Consider the following 21,154-nt stretch of genomic DNA (forward strand, 5'->3'; position numbering starts at 1 on the left):
GTATAGAAGAAAAGAATATGATCATTGATACTCTACAATTTCAAATTGATGAAAAGGAAAAACATCTTGAAAAATTAGAAGGTGAAATTGTTGGCCTTAGAAAAGAGATTGAGAAAACAAAAGCTATTAATCTTAAATTTGTCAAAGGATCTGAAACTCTGGATGAGATCATCAATGTACAACGTTCTCCACTAAACAAGACAGGTTTGGGGTATAATGGAGAAACTTCTCAAGCATCCACCTCAAAGAGTTATCTTGATGCAGCAAGAAGAAATGAGCAAAAGCACAATGGAGATCACCAGGTAAAGCAGGGACGAATTACATCAAGAACAAACAAAGACTATCAGGTAAACCAAGGGCAATCCTTCTCAAGGGTGAACAAAAGCTACAACCAGCCACAGGTAAAATCTTCTCAATTTGCTTCAAGAATGGATGACAGTAGAAATTACAATCATTTGGCTGGTAGATTTGATAACCGCAGAAGTTTCTTCAATGGACAATGCTTCTCTTGCCATAACTTTGGTCACAAAGCAGCTCAATGTGTCGCATATAAAACAATCATGACTAGAGAAGCTCAAAAGCAAAGAAGTATGACTGGGATTACAAAAAGGACCTATAATAACTTTTCGGCTCTTGAAAATGAAGTTGAATGTTCTATTTGCAATAACTTTGGTCATGAAGATTCTGAATGCAGAAGTAGGTTTCAGCAGACAAAGGAACAAGTCTCAAGCACCAAAACATGGAGAATAAAGGAACCACAAACAGAAAGATGTGGGATAGCATTTTATGCAGAGGGACAGGAAAATCTATGGTACATTGACAGTGGATGTTCGAAGCATATGACAGGTGATAAAGAAAAACTTGAGTCATATTCTGCTCTAGAAAAGGGAAAGAAAGTTTCTTTTGGAAATGATACTCCTACAACTATAAAAGGAAAAGGCATTGCTCAGTTAAAAGAAAAGGTCAAGGCTGGAAATGTTTTGTATGTTGATGGATTGAAAGATAATCTTCTAAGTGTCAGCCAGATGTGTGATCAAGGAACCGAGGTGATATTTAGAACAAATGGATGTCTTGTTCGTGATCTTGATACAGGTAAAACGGTGATCAAAGGTAAAAGAACTCCAAATAATCTATACATATTTGAAGAAGGACAACAACAATGCTATCTAAGCAAGGATGATGAACACTGGTTATGGCATCGAAGGTTGGGGCATCTAAGCTTTTCACAAATAAGGAAAGCATGCAAATATCAGGCAGTTCGCGATCTTCCAGATATCAAAATTCCAGACAACACCATATGCAAATCATGTCAGTTTGGAAAGCAAACCAGAACTAACTTTCCAGAAAAGGAAGGATCAGCTAGCATGCCTCTTGAGCTAGTTCATACAGATACATGTGGTCCATTCAGGAAAAGGACACCTCGAGGAGAAGAATACTTGATATTATTCATTGATGATTTCTCCAGGTTTGTCTGGTTAGGACTTATGAAGCACAAAGATGAAGCATTCGAAAAATTCAAATCCTTCAAAGCCTTGGTTGAAAATGAATCAGGATACAAAATTAAGTGCCTCAGATCCGACAGAGGTGGGGAGTTTACCTCAAATGAATTTTTCGATTTCTGTGAAGAACATGGGATAAGAAGAGAATTCTCTACAGCTAGAACTCCTCAGCAGAATGGAGTTGTGGAAAGAATGAACAGAACTGTCCAACAAATGGCTCGTGCTATGCTTGATGAGTCGGGAACTCCCGCAACTTTCTGGGGTGAAGCTGCACATGCTGCGGTTGTTATTCTCAACAAAACAAATGTCCGGGTGAACAGCACTCAAACCCCTCATGAGCTCTGGTGTGGTGAGACTCCTTCGGTAAAGCACTTCAAAATCTTTGGGAGCAAATGTTATATTAAGAATACTGATGAGCAACTTGGCAAACTTGAACCTAGAGCAGATGAAGGCATTCTTCTTGGTTATTCTCCACATAGCAAAGCATACAAGTGCTACAATAAAAGACTTGGCAAAATTGTTGACAACATTGATGTAGTGGTTGATGAGAAGGGATACATTCCTAGGCAAGTACATCATGAAGACATCAAAGAAGATGAAGGCTACCCTCAAAGACAAAATGATGAAGAAGAAGAACCTCAAGAAGAACCAGAGGAGCAGACAAGAATAGAAGAGAAGACTCCATCCAGATATGTTCAGAAGAATCATCCAGAATCTCAGATTGTGGGCCAGAAAGAAGCAGGTGTACAAACAAGAAGAACAGTTGCAGAAGCTTCAAGCTATTTGGCATTGCTCTCTTCCACTGAACCGCAAAATGTAAAAGAAGCATGCAAGGATGGGTATTGGGTCAAGGCAATGGATGAAGAGCTTGAGCAGATCGAAAAGAACAACACTTGGGAGTTGGTTCCTAGACCAAAAGACAAGAATGTCATAGGAACAAAATGGATCTTCAAGAACAAGTTGAATGAAAATGGGGAAGTTATTAGAAACAAGGCCAGGCTTGTTTGCAAAGGGTATGCTCAACAGGAAGGAATAGACTTTGAAGAAACTTTTGCTCCTGTTGCTAGACTTGAGGCCATCAGAATGTTCCTTGCCCTCTCTAGCTTTCAAAAATTCAAAGTATTTCAAATGGACGTGAAGTCAGCCTTTTTGAATGGAGACTTAGAAGAAGAAGTGTACATTGAGCGACCAGATGGCTTTATCCTTGGAAATGATCCAAATCTTGTATGCAAACTTACAAAGGCTCTCTATGGGCTTAAACAAGCTCTAAGGGCTTGGTACTATCGGTTGGACAAATACCTTCATCAACAAGGATTTTCAAAAGGATCAGCAGATAGCAATCTATATATAAAAATTAAAAATAACAAATTGCTAATACTTGTTGTGTATGTAGATGATATTATCTTTGGGAGCAATGAAGAAGCTATGAGTCAAAGCTTTGCCTTGGTGATGCAAAAAGAATTCGAAATGTCATTACTTGGAGAATTGACATATTTTCTTGGATTGCAAATCCAACAAAATTAAGGCGGTATTTTCTTGTCTCAAACTAAGTACCTCAGGCAGATCTTGAAGAAGTATGGCATGGAAGATTTGAAACTAGTATGTACCCCCATGGTTACGGGATGAAACCTTAGTGCAAATGATGAATTAGCAGAAGTACATCAACCAACCTATAGATCCATGATTGGGAGTTTGCTTTATTTGACAGGTACTCGACCAGATATTATGCATGCAGTGGGAATAGTTGGAAGGTTTCAGGCAAATCCAAAAGAAACTCATCTTTAGGCAGTAAAGAGAATCTTCAAGTACCTTCAAGGAACTCAAAACTATGGCTTATGGTATCCTAGAGATACAGATCTCACACTGCATGCTTACACAGATGCAGATTGGGCCGGAAGCGTGGATGACAGGAAGAGCACAAGTGGTGGCGCATTCTTTATGGGTTCCAGATTAGTATCCTGGTTCAGCAAGAAACAGAGTTCGATTTCCTTATCTACAGCATAAGCGGAATATGTGGTTGCTGCATCTTGTTGCACACAACTCCTTTGGATGATGCAAACCTTGCAGGATTTTCAAATCACTTGTACTCCACCTATCTCTATCTTATGTGATAATACAAGTGCAATAAGCATTTCAAAGAAACCAGTCATGCATTCAAAAACCAAGCACATACCGATCAAGTATCATTTTCTTCGGGAACAAGTGTTGGAACAAAAAGTCAAATTGGAGTATGTTCCTTCTAAGGAACAAGTTGCTGATATATTCACCAAACCACTGCCCAGGGAAACTTTTGAATATCTCAGATAGAAGCTGGGAGTCGTTGATGCTTCATCCTGCTGTTGAAGCTTGTTTGTTCCAAGAAAAGTTGGTATACGCGAGTTGGATGAGCGGTATCCGCGTACATACGCCGATTTATTCAGGTGCAGTCGCGTATGTGGAGTTCTGAAGAAAATCAGCAAGGGTAGACTCTGGTTGAAGAGAGTCTGAGACCATCAGGCACAGATTCAGGGGGATCAGATAATCTTCTAATAATACATTGTTGGCATTACCTTAGAAGCTTTTGGCCCTAGTACTCAGGTTGTTTTTGGCTCAGGTGGATCAGCTGCAGAAAGAAGGTCAGAAGGTGAACATGATTGCTGATATGTACAGTGATTGTCAGATGCTGCTGATAGTAGTTATTGGTCATAAGTCTTGATATTTCGTCTCTATGTCATGTATATTTTCTTATCAAGGTCATGTAACGACCTATTTTGGTTTCCCCACTATGCCTGGGATGATTGTTGTGATCTGTTGTCATATGTAAATTTCTGATGTATCCCCACTTGATTGGGTGATGGTTGTATGTATCGAGTCTTTTTGATAGGAAGGTCTTTTATGATGTATAAGCCATGGTTCTTCTTGAAGAACATCTTTTTTTTGCAGATCTTGCCTACAGCCAGGGGGAGCATGTTCAGCACAGCAGAGCAGAGATATCAGCATGTACTCAGGGGGAGCACAACCCTTTGCCCTTGATGACAAAGGGGGAGAATGACATTGAGGATCTTGGGGTTGCCATCAAGTCCAAAGGGGGAGATTGTTGGCATTTTGGCATAGATGTGGCGCTATGGTACAGGTGTTGTCCTTGATGGCAACTCACTTTGGTGACAAATCTCAGTTCAAGTGCTCAGAATGAAGCAAATCTTGTATACGCAGGTACACCTTGCCGAAGTCGCGTATACACGCGGTTTATACGTTCCTAAGTCGCGTATGCGTATACACGCACTTTTATACACATAAAAGTGCGTACATGATGGGAAAATTATTTTTGGTCTGTGGTTGTTAGTCCTTGGAATTTGAACCTTTGGTTGTGGACCATGGTATCTTGGCAGAAGAGTTGAACCCAGGTTTTTGGCCTTTGGTATTGGATTACTATGGTTTTGGCCCGTGGTATTGTGCAAGGCCTATAACTATAAAAGAGGAAGGAGATCATGTGAAAAGGCATCCTCTGAATTATTGAATATCTGATATTGTGATAGATCTGGAATACGGGTGATTTGGGCTATGGTGCAGATCTAGATCTGAATGAAGGTGGAACCTGAACGCAAGAAGGATAAGGACTATTGATGGATCTAAATCTCAAGGCTTGAACATTGGTATCTCTGTATGATTTTGATCTGTTATATGTGGCACACTCTTGATCTATAAATCTGGGCTAACTAATGTCTGAATGCTTAAAGAATAAATTATCCTTTATAGATCTGTACGCAGGTTCAACGAATTGAAGCTGCGTATATACGCGTTTTCTGTGAATGAAAGACGCGTATACGCAGGTTGGGTGTGGTACAGAAGCATATACTCGCAGGTTGATGAACAGTGAAGTAGCGTATATGTCTTGGTTTACGTTCTAGCTGCTTCTGTTTTATTGTTGCAGTGTTTTGGGTTCAGAATTGGTGTTTGATTACAGTTACTGTGTTCTGGGTTCATTGATCAGAGAAGTGCTTGGTTGTTTTAGCTTATGATTGGTGAAAAGGAGTTTGGGTTATGCAGAAATTCTTGATGTATGATTGATGTTACTTGTGGATCTAGTCTGAAAATTAATGAAACGAGGTCCCTGAAAGCAAAGAGAAGGCTGCAGCCTTCTGCAGGTAGGAGCCTGCATACTAGTATCTCAAGCTAGTACAAGAACTAAGGGGGTTGGAGCTCCCTTCCAGGAAAGCTGGAAAACAAGAGAGAGTTGTAGCTCTCTACAGGTTGCAGCGTGTGTACTGGTAAATTCTGCTCCAGTACAAGACATTGTAAAGAAAAGTTTCTAATTAAAAAGAAGATAGAGACGAATTGCAGCAGGGGGTTTTCACCCACATTGGGTTTCCTCCTTATATCTTGTGTTCTTGTGTGTGACTGTCTTCTACTCTGTTTCACTGTTTCTGGTATTGTTTATGTGCATCTGAATCACAGATTAATAACTGACATCTGAAAGATAATTCAAATTATAAGTCTGATTTATATACGCGGTTTTCGTTATCTATAGTTGCGTATATACGCGGGTTGTATTAACTGAAGTAGCGCATATCATATGGAATTTAGAAAAGGAAATATTTGGCTTGATAATACTGATTCACCCCCCCCCCCCCCCCTCTCAGTATTATTTCCAACCGTCACTATTTCCCACTTGACCATGCTTAGACCTCAACATTTCAACTACAAAATGACTACTTATGATGCTTGTACCCTACTCAGAGGTGAGAGAACCCTATAATATTCCTACATATTGGTTTTTGGTTTCCTAAAATGTTTGAGCCTAACATATTTTTCTTCAATACCCCTATGGCCATTCAAACATCTCAAGATGAAGGGGTATATAACGAAGCTCCCTTTTGTCTAAATGCATTGGAGCCTCACTTGTAAGAAGTCTTTGAGAACAAATGTTTGGGAAAAGCTCGTGCAAAGTATAGAGAAAAAGATATATTGTTGGACCTTTAGGACACTCAACCTTTCTATTAGACTTACCTTTATTAAATTACTTTTGCAAGCCATCCTTATGTACCTATTCTCATCCTTGGCAACCCCTAAAGCCATTCCAGAAAAAATAAGAAACATACAGAGATCCCTCCTTTGGGGGGAGCTAGAGAGTAAAAAAAATGGGCCCTTGTCACCTGGGAAAATTATACTATCCTAACCACCTAGGGGGTCTATGACTAAGAGACCCTAAAATTCTCACTCAATCACTAGGAGCCAAAACTTGGTGGTGGTGTCTTCAAAACCAGGAAGCTTTATGGAGTAAAGTATGGAAGGAAAAATGCATGCCATGAACAAACGATAATCTATTGATTTGGATGGGGGGTGGAATTGAGGTTTCTCATCTTCGAAATTCAGCTTGGAAGAATAAACACTTGATTCAAGCTCACAAGTTTTGGGAAATCAGGCACATAAATTTAGCCCTCTTTTGGTAGGATTCCTATAAGCAATGGACCAGCTTGGAAAAAGGAGAGTTGAATGAGCTAAAAACTTGTTTGATATTGCAAGGTAGAGTAGCAGTCCAATAGTATTGGGTACAACCTCAATCTCAACAACAATGGAGGCAGTGGGAGAAGTGCACACACTGACTAGTGAAGATAAGATTCGAAACACAAGGAACCATCACAAACGAACTAGAAATTGGAAGAATTAAAATATAAATTGGGAAAGATATCCTCTACTAAGGACATTGGCCTAAAGGATTTTTTAGCTTAAAGGAGGCTTACATATTATTAGTTGGCATAGAAGGACACCCCAACAAAAGTAAATGGAAAAAGCTATGGGAATCTAAACTTTGGCCCAAGGTGATCCATTTTCTTTAGATTCTCATGCAAAACAAGATATTAACCTAGGACAATCTCCAGAAATGGGGTTTTCAAGGTCCAGGTAGACTCTAGCTTATGCTGGAAAAGCATAGAAACAACTGAGCATCTACTTAATAACTATAAATTTGCATCAAAAACATGGAATTGTTTGGCCATAATTTTTAGACGATCAAATTGGGATGGAACCAATATCCATGTTACACTTTAAGAATGTAACTTTTGACCTTTTACAAGTGTTATAGTGAATATAACATGAAATTGTTTTCAAGGATTTATAATGTGGGAAATATGGAAGGAGAGGAACATAATAATATTCAAATATTAGTCATTAAATATTAGGAAGGGTAAGAGAAACAATCCTCACAACCCCTTGGCTTACACAAGATTAGGGATGCAGTTCCAAGGAATCACGCATTCTCACACTTTTTGGGCTTAACCAATCCTTCATAATTTTTTAAGCTCCACAACCCCAACCTATTCCCTTAAGTCCTAATAACTAGAAACCACCTCTACTAGCTTCTTAAAACTAACCTTTGATGAGGCCTCTAGGGGTAATCCTAGCCTTGTTAGTTTTGGAGGGGTATTTAGAGATATCATGGACAAACTACTCACATTTATGTGGGAAATATAGGAAATGAAATTAATAATGCGGCGAAACTCTCATCCCTGGAGCAAGGTATAATAATAGGCAAGCACTTTAACTATCAAAAATTGATCATTGATAGGATTCTAAAATTGTTATCCTAATGATTAAAAATCCTACAAAATGGATCCAAGATGATCACTGTATTGACTATCAGGGGTTGAACAAGATAACTGTTCGAATTAGGTACCCAATCCCACAGATTGATGACCTTTTGGACCAACTGAAGGGGGAAAAATATTTCAACAAGATCAACTTGAAATCAAGATATCACCAGGTACCAATCGAACCCTTAGATGTGTGGAAGACTGCCTTCGAAGACAACGAGGGCCTTTTCGAATGGTTGGTTATGCCGTTCAGTTTGACAAATGCTCCTGCAACCTTCATGAGGCTGATGGATGACATCTTGCAGCCATTCACCAATTCATTTGTCGTGGTATACTTGGATGACATCCTGATCTTTAGCTAGAGTTGGGAAGAGCTCCTCCACCACATCCGAAAGGTTCTCCAAACACTGCGGCAACACAAGTTATGTGCCAATTTGGAGAAATGCACTTTCGGGATGACCCAGGTTTAGTATCTGGGATACATTGTTGATGAACGGGGAGTGCATGTGGATCTAGCCAAGATCCAAGTCATTCGGGATTGGCCAGCTCCAACCACTTTGACAGAGCTCCGTAGATTTTTAGGTCTTGCCAGTTTTTACCACAGGTTCGTGTTGGGATTCTCTCATATCACTTGGCCCTTGAGTCAATTCACCAAGGGAGGAGCGAAAGAAAAATTATTTTGGTCTGAATCTCAACAGAAGGCATTCACAGAGTTCTAACATCACCCCTGCTCTACACCAGTTCTCACATTACTAGACTTGCAACAGCCACTTGAGATCGAGAGAAATGCTTCTGACTATGATATTGGGGTAGTCCTTACTCAACAGGGGCATCCAATGGCATATCATAGTGAAACACTTTCAGACACAGTCTGGAAGTATCCCACTTATGACAAAGAGATGTATTCCATTGTGTAGGCCTACTGACAATGGAAGCATTACATTTCGGGGAAGGAAATGGTCATCCGCACAGACCATTGACCCCTGCAGTTCATACAGATGCAAGGGAAGTAGCAAAATGATCACCATTAGAAGTGATCCACATGCCTGCAACTGTTCCATTTGAATATCCTTTCAAATTCTAGCCTTACATCTTAAATTCAATGGGCCACTTGGCTTGGTCATATGATGGCATCTGTAACATTGATTAGGAATTAACGAAATTTATTAAGAAATCGGGGAGAAGGATCCCTTGATATAAAACAAATGCCTTTGCCTGATTATTGGTTGCCTTATCTGGTTCCCATTCAAAACAAACTTTTTGAAAATGATCCTCCTACACCTACCATTGACCTGCTTTTCCTTTTGAGGCTCCATCTAAGAACATACAAAATTTTCTATGAGAGAGTTGCTAACCTTGGAACACCTCCTCTACCACCTCTAGATGAATTTTCCAATTCTACCACTATCTAGGTTTTGAGTTGATGATTATAGGCTAAGAGGCATGTAGAAAATTGTAGGCCCAACAAGGTTTCAATTTTAGGAATCACATCAGTTTAATTCCCAACCCAACATCGATTTATGTTGTTTTTTTAAACATGAATATTTTCTATAGCATGAAACACAACCATTCCCACAATAGAAGAATCACTAACCATTAGAAAGAAATTAACCGAGTTTTGTGTTTGCAAAGTCGGTGCTCATGGACATGGGGCTCAACATTTTTAAAGGAAATTAGCATCTCAATAAAACCTTTACTAAGGCAAGCCTAGAGATTCCTTCATGACTAGAGCTTCTATTGAGTTGCTGCAAATTCCTTTAGCAAGGAAAACCTACAACTTCCTTCATGCCTGGAGATTGTTATCTATAGGAATAACACTATTCGCAAAATAAGAACCATTCCCACAATACGAGAATCACTAACCATTAAAAAGAAATTGATTGATTGATTTTTATGTTGGTAAAATCAGTGTTCATGGACATGAGGCTGAACAATTTAAGTCATAAAACAATTTATAAAAAAGAACTAGACCAGATCAACATATTAACTAGAAAATGAACCAGGTGTCGCTAGGTTTATTTGAAATTCCTCCAATGTCTACATCATTTTATTATAACGCATAAAATATTTAATCCATAACTTATTCATATAATTGAAGACATATAGCCAATTATAGGTGAATTTCAACACACTGGTAGTAATTTTCCAAGTGCAAATATAAGCATGGTATTCTAAGTGGAAAAACAAGCTATCAAAAAAACAATTATTAATATAGTTGAATACATACAACAAATTCCTTTTGTATATTTGATTTTTCAAGGATACTGTCAAAAAGGCATATGTATGAAAAATTGTTAAGTTGTTTCTATTTTTTTTTGAATTCTTAATTTATTGTAGGAAAGAAGAATTACTAATAGCCTGTAGGAAAGCAAAATTCAATTATTATTAACTAAATGCATGCAATAAATTTGCAGATAGTTTCATCTATGGCAAGAGTTAGTTATGTTTCTCATACAAGGAGAAATGGCAGGTGAGTGACCAGGGGTGCCTAGCTGCGATGCTCTTCATCAGATGAGGAAGGAACAGGTGATGTGAATGTCCACAATGCTCCCAACAAATTTTTTGAGGATGGCCATGCGGCAGAGGCTGATGTTGTCCCACCATCAACCACAGAGCCACCACCAACTACAGTTCAAGGGGCAAGTTCAACTAAGAAGATCAACGTTATAAGAGGTTGGAAAAAAAAGACATGTTACTTGCAATTGACGACATAGAGTTTAATGGGTATTCAGTTTGGGCATCTACAAAAAACATGGTATTTCACCCTCCTCAATACATTATTGGATAAATGGGATGACTCATACAAAACGTACAAGGTCTCTTATAGTTATGACCGAAGAGGAGGAGGCTGAGGTGGTTGAGTGGTGTAAGGAGATGGCCCAATTGGGACATGGGATAGAGTTGATACAACTCAAATCCATTCAAAGATGGGTTTCCTAGTAAATCATGGTGGTTTGGATTCAAAAAAATGCATCCAAACCTTGTATTGTGTACAACTGAGGGCCTTAACAGAGACAAAGCTTTAAATTTATGCCTTGCAATTGTGTCTAATTTCTATGACACTCTTTTTAGTGCATAAAATAAGTATTCTTATGTTGTAGACCATATATGGAACTATCACGAAACATGCGAGTAATTTCCAAGAGAGGGAGATGAAATTTTCCAAGATTTTGCCTAAGAGCAGGGAGTGGATAACTATTCTATGTTGTGTCAATGCAATTGGCGCTTCAATCCCATGCTTTTATCTATTCAAAGGTAAAAATCAATTGGAAAACTATATACAAAACTGTGAACCAGGTGCATGCATGGCTGCACATCCTTATGCATGGATGACTACGGAATTTTTTTTAAATTGGATTTGTCACTTTATTGCATCTATTCCAAGTGGTGTCTCACTTGAGAACATAAACCAATTGATTTTAGATGGTCATGGAAGCCACATTATTGTGAAAACAATTGAGGAGGAAAAAAAATTGGGCATCAACTTGTCAACATTTCCTGCTCATACCACTCACAGATTTCAACCCCTTGATGCCAGTGAGTTTACCACTTTCAAGAACTATTTAAGGTCAGAGTGAGCTGCATGGATGGAGAAGAATCTAGGGTTCGAGGTGAAAAGGTTTCAGCTAGCATAGCCTGTAAGTAAAGTCTTTAAGAGGGCTCTCACAACATCAAATGTCAAGGTTGGCTTTAGGAGGACTAGAATATGGCCATTGAACTATGATGCTCTTATGCATGATACTGGTTGTAGCCAGGCATTTCATGTAAATGGTCAAGAAGAAGGGCATGTCTAAGAAGATGTTGAAATTCAAGGAGAAGTGGATGAACATGAAGATGCAGTTGCAGCTGATAATATAATTTCCCTCTCTCAAGGACACTTATATGGTGATGATGATGAACAGGTAAGTGAAACACAATAAAATCATGAAAAAATTAGCAGTAACATGGAGGTTGTTCTACCAACTAAAGCACATGGAACTTCAGTTGTTGATATTCTTAATGACTTTGTTGATCATGAAACTGACAATGATAATGTGGTTGAAAAATATATTGTTACTATTTCACTAGGAAGCAACAATGACCAATTGACATTTCCAAGCAAGTAACCCCACCATCATGGCTGGTAGAAGCCATGATGAATATAAATAAGCATGGTGTCATAAGAACGAATGAAGAAAGCATGAACATGCCTTTACAACGAGTAGAATTAAACAACAAAATTGTTCATTTTTTTATGGACAATAGACCAATGGAAGAAGATAGTGCACATAATGAGGAATCATACAAAGAGAATAATATAGTTCAATTAGTAGTCCCAGATATTGAATGACAAGTGTCAACCAATGGCATGCATCATGTAGGGAATGAGAAGTTATTTAGTTGGTTACTAAAGCTACCAGTGGAGATAATGTCAATGAAAAAAAGGCATGGAACACTACGTAGTCCTCGTTTGGGCCAAAGTTCACAGTTACTTGCCTCATAAACTATATAGCCCTATTAGTTGAGTCTAAAAAAAAGAAAATTGACATTCAAGAATTAAAATGGAAAAAGAAGGATTTAGTCAAGAAAAAGAAGGCAACAAGAAAAAATACCTTACTTTCATTAGTTAAAACAAAAGAGGTTACAAGTATCATAGATCGGATCATCAAGAATAGAGAGACCGATGTCCAACTTAAGTCTTCCTTCCAGGTCAGATTTCATCAAATAAACATAGATAACAAAAAAAGACATCGTTCACAAAAATTGAAAACAAATTAGACCAAATTATAGTGGAATTTGCAATGTCCAAGGTACCCGAGGGAGTGGCTCAAAACTGTTGAAAGACCAAGTCATAAATTATAGAATGGACAAGAAATATTCAGTTGGGAGGCCTACGAGTTACCCATGTTATATCTCCTCTCATTTGTCTCATTGAGTTCTTTCAAATCAATCGCTCTGCACAACACACCAAGATATTGCAGCATGGATCTTCAGAAAGTCTAATACCTCTAATAGGAAGGTTGGGGCAAAGGTCCTTATCGAGGCATAGCTAGCCATATTGCAATGCATATTTATATATGTGGAGAAAATAGAAGAAACTGAAAAATATGGTGAAAAAGACTACCCTCGCTGAACTATAAGAAACACAAGATGACAGACGAAGGTGAACCCCAAAATCTTCCTAGTGAGATGGAAGTAATCATAGAATGTGCAATGGATTAGGGCCCAATTACTACCTTCGGGTGGGGGATTTGACAACTTTTGAAAGATCAAATGAACAAACTTGAGAAATATATAAACCCCCAAAGAAAGTAGCACTTTTATATCTTTATTTTCTGCCCAAGGCGCGGTCAGGGCCATGGAATGTCGACAAAGAAGGTTTTCAGGATCAAAATGACTTATTCTCTTTGGTAATCAGACTCAAAAGATGAGGGTTCCTCAAATTTACAATGACCCACAAGAAAAAAACCCCACAAAAATTATAGTGAACCTCAAGCATAAAACCCTAGAAAAATTACACTGAACCCAGAGCAAAAATTTAGTGAACCCCATTCAAAAAAACCCTGCAAAATTTATAGTGAACCCCAAGCAAAAATTACAGTGAACCCTAAGCATAAAAACAAGGAAATATTTACAATGAACGCCGAGCAAAATTTACAGTGAACCGTAAAATAAAAACACCAAAGAGCACAAACTTCCCATGGTTTGAATGTGTTTAAAAACACAGAGTTAGCAACTGGTAGGAATGTAATCCTACGAGGTAGTCATCGATGAAGCCACCAAGCTACACAAACCATGTTGCATTAGTGTTGAAGACCTCAACCCTTCACGACACCTCATCTACAAACCCAACCATGCTCACTTGTCACAAAAATCGCAAATGTGTTAAAAATAATTGCAGATAAACCAGTGAAAATGCTAGAAAAATTCACAAGCAAGAGAACTTAACCTCGAAAAAACCCACTGGAGCGTGAAAACCCCATGTCCACCATGTCCATTGTTGAGCTGATGGAAATTTGGGGCTCGGTCGACAATGAACGACTATACCAAGCACTGGTGCACCACAACCATGGAGCAACGAGGCATAAAAAATGAAGCCATGAATCACAACCTTCAAACCCTTGAATTCCCCACAAATTGCTTCTCTCAGCACACAAACCACTTCTCTCAGCAATGAAACGAGTCGAGTGCAATCACAGAGTGTATGTTGACCAACATCAAGGAATCGATTGAACAATAATGGGGTAGAAGAACACCCACACACTGACCCCAAGCAAAATAACACAACCTTCCAAATGCAGTAAATGCTAAACCCTAAAAGAGGAGGAAAAACACGAGAAACAAGGCGGTTGTTAATTCCCCAGCTACCACGACAAGTGAGACGATGTGTTAGACACGTGTCGTACAATCCATTCAATACTGAGATGTCATGGCAGAAAAAAAAACACACAACAATTGATTTCCCTCCCATAGTTTTTTTTTTCCTAATGCAACTCTTGTGAGACTCGCCTACTCTTTTTTCAAAATTTGAAAAATAATTGAATTTAAAAAATATAAATATATATATATATATATATATATATATATATATATATATATATATATATATATATATACACACCAAAAAAATGAAAAATTAGCAATAATAGTGTGGCTGATGGGATTTGAGCGCACGTAGCCGATCATAACATCGAACTCTCCCCACTAAAGCAACCATAAAGCACAATACTTTAATTGGTCCATATGTTTATAAAATGAATAACTAATTAAAACTGTACTTGTGTCACAAAAATGGGCTTAGCGTGACATCAATGGGTGAAAGTACACCATAGTTCATTTATGAATCATAATGGTAGTAAAGGTATTATTAAAAACATTGGTTGTATTTTTGTATTTTTTTTTTTTTTAATTTAGAAAGAGAATTTTTATTTATTTATTTATTTTAATGGTGTAATTTGTAAAATTTATAAATGAGATTATAGGACTCTGTTTTTTACATTCTATGGGTATTTGGAGAAACCTAAATGCATTTATTTTGGAAGCAATAGCGGTAGATGTAAGATACACTTGCTTGAAGATAACAAGTTTTTATATGTAGATTGGGCAGAAAACCAAGAAATTTTCTACAAGGGTTTACTAGTTGGAGGATATGTGGAAAAAAATTAGTAGGTTTTTTTGATGGGGCAGAATGTGGTAGCGAAGTTTATGTTGTTTTGAAGCCTGGAGATTTTTATCTCTTGGAAGAATGGTGTCAGAACAAAAATAATAGAGTAGAGTTTTTAGTTTTTTTGGTGGTTTTATTTTGTGCAAGGTGACTTGGAATTGCTTCTATATTAGAGTAGAGTTTTTAGTTTTTTTGGCGGTTTTATTTTGTGCAAGGTGACTTGGAATTGCTTCTATGGACATTTTCAGAGATTTCAAAGTGATTATAGATTGGGTAATGAAGACATCAACATTTGGACTACCAATGCTCATAAACTAGATGCATTGGATAAGATCAATGTTAAAAAAATTCAATTTGTCATTTTCTCATATCTATAGGGAACATAATTATATAGCAGATTCTGTGTAGAAATATGCAACAGGTCACCCATGAAGATATATTTCTCTGCGTTTTTCAATAGATCTCATCATGGGTTTGAGAGCATAAATATTGTTTAGCCACTTTGTGTTTTTTTCATGATTTAGCCACAACTATGCAGTTTTTTCTGCAATTTTTCTTTTTTGAAGATTGGTTTTGTCTAGAAAGATTAGATAGAAAATAATAAATTCTGATTTGGGTCAGTGACTAGAAGTAGAATAATATATTTTATGTAAAAGTTAAAGATACATGATCTTTTTCTGAAAATAGTTTTTGTATAGAAAGATTAGATAGAAATGGTGGTGGCTGTGGCGTTCTTATGGAATGGTGGTGGCGGCGAAGGCGGAGGCGGAGGTGGCTCGAAATTCTTATAGCTGTTGCATTGTAGGCATCTTACATTGTCCATGTATGTATCCAGGAGAACGACCAGAGGTGGCTCGAAATTCTTATAGTTGTTGCATTGTAGGCATCTTACGTTGTCCATGTATGTATCCGGGAGAACGACCAGAGCTGTCCCGTAGGCATCTTACATTGTCCATGTATGTATCCAGGAGAACGACCAGAGCTGTCCCGTCAAGCTCTTAGATTGCATTAAATATTGTCTCTTAGATCGCATTCAATACCCAATAGCATTGGATTTATTGTTTGCCTTTGAGGATAAAGGTAGAAGGTAGAGGATAAGAAAAATACTTATACTGTGCCGACCAAATAAGTGGCGTAGTCGATCGAATCCAACGATTTGGATTTCGTTTTGTAGTATTTCTTTGTCGGTGATCCTATCTCGGGGCTTTTTCCATCTCCAGTATTTTGATTGGCCCACTTAGTCTTCGTTACCCTCCCAACTCAATATCTGTTACTCCCTGCTCACTTTGACACCTGCCTGCTATCTTACTTAGAGGGTTCAGCACCCGTCTCCTATCTCACTTAGTGCCACTCTCTAGTTCCAGTTTTAGTGAAGTTTCCCAAGTTTATAAAATATTTTCATATATATTTTTTTAATCCCCTTTTTTTTAAATGTAAACTTAAATTTTATATTTTTCAAGTCAATACTTTTAATGGAATTTATCTATTCCAAGGTTGAATCCAAGTTTTAGAACATATTATTATATTTTCTATCAAAGTCATTTTTTCCCTAAACTTAGCCAATTTACATATTGTTATCAGATAAGTTTTAGATTTTATAGTATGAATGCATAGTTATCTTAAACAATCTATTTTTGTTTCTTTAGTGGTCTTTTAATATGATTTATATCTTTTGAAATTGTTTGATACTACTTATTGGTGCATGACTTGTAGGGAGATGTGTAAAGAGTTTGAACATTCCCTTCTAGATATTGTCAAACTCACATGGAATGCAAACAACGAATGTAGAAGATAAGAATTAGATTGCATGTACTATTCAGAAGATGTTCATTTATAATACATTGTACATGACTTTGGATTCATCTTCCAATGTCTCTTGGATTCCGGTGGTTGTTCACATTCCACACCAACCCATAGAGGATTAGGTGTCTAACATTCCCCCCAATCCGAAGGGGTATGTATGAGTCCAAGAAGAGGGTTGTGATACAAAATGTGCAAAAATGCATGGCAACAATAGGCTGAATGTGCTCTCTAAAATGTTGGTATAATGGGGGTGGTTTAAGGATGATCATCAACACTGGAACGCTTAGTGAAGTTCCCAGAAATCTTCCAAGTCTGGTAAGAAGTTGAGGTCTTCTACTAGAGGAAGTGCTCCTGATGTTTTGAAGAGGGAAACCTTCAACCATGAAAGGGACGTCTCACCCCGCATAAAACGGAGAACCTCAACCTGAAAATGGAGGTCTCAACTTGTGATGGTTTAAGGATTACCATCAACTCTAGAATGCTTAATGCAATTCCTGGAACTCTTCCAAAACTTGCAAGAAGTTGAAATCTTCTGCTAGAGGAAGTGTTGCCAATTCTTTGAAGAGGCATCACCAACTCAAGGTATGCTCAAGGGTATCTTTGTCTTTGGCTACAACTATTAATCTCGTATGGAAGGTTGTGGCTTAGGCTCACTTGATGTGGCTTTGAAGCTTGTAGATGACCATCATTTCCGCCTATTAGATACAAGGTGGATGGACAAAACTCAACTGCAAGATTGTTCAATACTCTAGAACAAGTTCAGACATATGACTGAAATATCTTCTTGGCGTTGATGCCCATTGCCAAGAGGGGATCCATCCAAGATGAATCTTTGTTCTAACAGGAGGCTTGTTTTTGAAGCATCTGTTTGAAGAATGACATGGATGAAGATCAAAACAATGATCTTTCACATGGGAAACTCTGTCACAATGTTGGCATTTAACAATCTGTTGTGGCAGCTGTGGAAGAGGACCAGAATCCAAAACAGCTGAAGGTGAACTATCATGAGTAGCACATGAACATTCGTGAAGAAATATAGCACTTTGAAATTGGATTGGTTTGGAGTAGTCTGGAATATGAAAGGACAACTCCTTATCATATCCAAGACCTGTTATGTGTTTGTTATGGACAAGCTCTTCCCAAGGTCTCATGATGGGCTTGGGAAGTGTATGCTGAATTTCCGCATGTAACTCTGCTCCTTCATTGGACACTTAATCTAAATGAACTTCATTATTGACTTGTTTCCGATGGGAGTGTTTTGAACAAAAAATGATTTAGAATGAAAACTCTCCTCTTGAAGCTCATCTTGTTGGAATTGGGATTCTAGTTGCAAAAAATCAATCTTTTCGAGATTCTGATATCATAAAGATTGTCTTTGCTGATGTTTACCATCTTATCTATAGTGGAATGTATTAAAGTATTTAATAGTTCTAATATATAATCAAGTTTAGCCATTTTCTGAGCAAAAATAAAGACTCAATGGTCTAGCACGACTTGACAAATCCCAGCGTGTTGAATATTCCAAATATAAAAAACATCACTTGTAATGTAGAAACCAAACCGATATAGGGCACATATAATTCTCTGCTGGAATAATCTATGCTGTTTTACAAGTCCAGCATTCAAATACAGCGCACAATACACCACATGAATTATACTTCTAAATTATCACCCAACATAGAAATATATGGTGTTTTCCGACCCTCTTAATTCTCTTAACCTCAATCCACCTTAATTTTTGCTTTATTTTTTCCAAACAACCATTAAAAAATGTTTGGATGCTTACTAATGAAATATGGCTTTCTGTTGCCACCGGAGGGAACTACCGATAGAATGACCGCAGAAAAATCCCAATACAACAATTAACAATGTCTGTTTCAAAAGAGTGACATGAGTTGCCCAATTTGTTACAACGATTTTGAATGGGGAATGTGATATGCTCCGCTTCTCTCAACCTTCAACGACAATAGAACCATAGTCTAATGCATATAACTAATCAAGAATTTCATGGTATCCTGGAAATGGAACCAGACTTTAACACACCATTCAATGCAACAACGACTTCAATAGTTGAACCAACACATTTAATTGTTTAAATATCACAGAGCAGTAGGTATGCACCATTGGCGGAGGGCTGCATGGTGGAGTGGAGTCGCCAGCATTCAACAGAGTCGCAGGCATTCAACGCATTGGAGGATGTGTCTCAAATGCGTTGCGGTCACATCTACCACACAATTTGCATTTCCACGTGGAGTCTTGTTATACTCCCCCCAAATCAATATGAAGATGATACCTGCTTCTTCTCCTATAGGCTTTGCGCCCATCAACATTTTTCTGATACGAGCCGAAACCCATCAGCAGTCTGAGACTCATCTTCCATGCCTGTTTTATAGAGGGATGCGATGGGTCTATATTAATTTCATCCACCAGAGGCAATCGGGCCGAGAGAGATCGGTTTGATGTGGTTGTCCTGTCTAAGAAGGCATTGGAAAAAGAATGCCTAAGGATTGTCTCATGTCCAGAGATTCTGGTTGTTTAGGCTAGAGATGGAACTGTTCTGATGCACGGACCACCATGGCATGTATTGAACGGCCGCAGAGATGGCATGTCTCTCTAGAAGTCAATGCCCTTAACAACTTTCCCAGAGGCAATTCTGATGTCAATCAGCTACGCAAAAGCTTTGAATCTAATGGTCTCTCTTTACTTTATATGATTGCATTTTCAGGTGGTCACACCAATTGGCAAATTCACTGCAGCGCATTCACAAATAGATTATACACAATCAGTTACTTCAACACTCCATTACATGGAAATTTTCATGGAAACTAACTCAATGCAGACCATACGGTCTTCACAGGTCACTAGCTCCATCAGTAGGATATTCACGCTACTTCCATCAATAAGGTATTCACACTGCTTCAAACCTCAACGCAGGAGGCTAAGACAATGCACAGGATGCAGACTCACACCCAAGTAGAATTAGCACAACATTGAAAGGAGCCAACACACAATTTCTTTCAATGCAGAGTCACTGGAGTTTTGACTAGCGTTCAACAATATAGCGTTCTTTGGGATACGATTTGTAGCGATAGGTGCAATGAGCCACTTTAGTGGTTAGCACTCTAGATACAGCTTATATATTTCCATGGAAAAAACACAACTCAGTCAGAAAAACAATGTCAAACCATGCCATACCGTGTCTATAAGCCATTTAGTGTGTGCGACACCAGGTGTTTCAAAGCAAAGAGCAACGTACATATAGTACTCAAGGCAACGTTACGACAACAGACTACCATGTAGACAATATGGTAAATTCAGGTGTATACATTATGGTAGGGATTGCAAAAATGGTGTTGCATTGATAGAATGTTAAGGCAGGTGTAGACAGACTATCAACGTATCAATGAAACCTTATTTTCGACAAAGAGAAGACATTCGAATTTGCAGGTCTAGACAAAAGTTTCTGCTCTTAAGGAGAGAATGAAACAATGTCTAAGTACAATATAATATCGAATGTGTATCCTATTCGAACTTGTAGTATTCAAATTCGAGTGAGTTGAGCGCTTGGTAACAATTGTAACAGATAGGGTCCAGGCTTGATAAGTCTGAAGAGACAAACAAAGATGCCGAGGTGTTACAACTAGGGTAGGTAGGTGATAGAGACGTTAGGAATAGTATCAGACCCGATTTCAATGAGAGAGAGAAGCGATAATGTTTAGTGCAACTAGACAGATAGTGCTGGCAGAGCGCTCAGGGAAGCATGACTGAGAAAAGCCACAGAATTGAGCCGAGTAACATTATAAACATAGAGTAACTTTATTTCTATCGCTGACTGGCCAAATAAAGAAATGGCAAACAAATCTTGGAAAGAATGCAGCGCTGACAATATCTGAAAATGTCTAAGTCTAACCTACGCTCTAATACCATGTCAAACTCACATGGAATGCAAACAACGAATGTATAAGATAAGCATTAGATTGCATGTATTATTCACAAGATGTTCATTTGTAATACATTGTACATGATTGTTGGATTCATCTTCCAACGTTTCTTGGACTCCGGTGGCTATTCACATTCCACATCAACCCATAGAGGATTAGGTGTCCAACAGATATTCTTGTTGTAGACACTATTTTTCC

The sequence above is a fragment of the Pinus tabuliformis genome, chromosome 3_1 (genome assembly GCF_031772625.1).
Source record: "Pinus tabuliformis cultivar Carrire ecotype Pingquan chromosome 3_1, CPIR1, whole genome shotgun sequence".
Taxonomy (NCBI): Eukaryota; Viridiplantae; Streptophyta; class Pinopsida; order Pinales; family Pinaceae; genus Pinus; species Pinus tabuliformis.